This window comes from Pogoniulus pusillus, chromosome 14, assembly GCF_015220805.1.
Source record: "Pogoniulus pusillus isolate bPogPus1 chromosome 14, bPogPus1.pri, whole genome shotgun sequence".
In the NCBI taxonomy this organism is placed as follows: domain Eukaryota; kingdom Metazoa; phylum Chordata; class Aves; order Piciformes; family Lybiidae; genus Pogoniulus; species Pogoniulus pusillus.
In genome coordinates, this window is record NC_087277.1 from 368,520 (window position 1) to 369,617 (window position 1,098).

Consider the following 1,098-nt stretch of genomic DNA (forward strand, 5'->3'; position numbering starts at 1 on the left):
CCTTTGGTGTAGATTTCCTGTCCTCTGTGTTGTACCCAGGCTGCACAGGGAAGGGAGTTTATTGTGCACATTTTGGCATCGAGTTCATTTCAGGGCAGTCAAGACTCAGTGCTTTGTGTCTGGTCTTGAAACCGTTCTGATGAGTTTACAGCTTTCAGATGCCTGCAGCTTTCTGACTTGTCTGGAGCTCTGGAGACACCTTAACAAGCACAAGGTCCCCAGGCTTAGAACAGAAGGCACACAGAGTTCTGTAGGAGCTGAGCTTTGGGAAAGGTGCTATTAGAGCCCTGCAGCTTGCTGCTCTAGGCACTTGAGGGGAGAACTGGGCAAGAGCCTTGCCAAGAGTTCTGAGGGAACTACAGCTAAGTTTGTGGACAGCCTCCCCAGGGTCATGATACTGTTCTTTCCTTCTCCCTGGTCAGATTTGCACTGATGGTGCCAGAGTAGCTCTGGCATCTGTGGATGCTTGCTTTGAAACAAATAATTGCAGGGAAACTGAGACTCCTTTGCAAACAGCGACACAGCTCTGCCTGGAGCTGAGGCTTCTGGGGAAATGGAACTGCTACAAAGTGCTTGTTTGCATAGCCAACGTGAGGGAGCCTTGAGTGGCCTCTTTCTCCATCCAGCTGCACCTCTTGCTCTAGAAACTATTTATTGGAATCCCCAGGTTAGGCTGTGACGTGGGTTAGGAGCTTCACACACACACAGTTGAAATTTACCAGACCAGCTCAGAGGGCTTGGGAGTAAGATGAAGCACAGCAAAATTTACAAACATATATAGGCTCTATGCTTACAAGTATTTGCAGTTGTGTGCAAATAAGAAATAATACAGAAATCCACACTCCCTCCCAGACAAAGGAACCGCCCAGAAGGGGCTCAAAGCTACCTCCTCTTTCTCCTTCTCTCCTTTTCCATCCAGACAGACGAAAGAACCAAGAAGGAGCCAGCAGAGCTTATGTTGTTACATGTTAACCGAGATTGGAGGAGAGAGAGCAGAGCAAAGAGGAAGTGAACAGATCCAGCAACTCAGCCCCAAGTGAGAAAGATTATTTACATTTTGTCTTTTTATCCCTCTCAGCAAACCAGCGAATGATACAG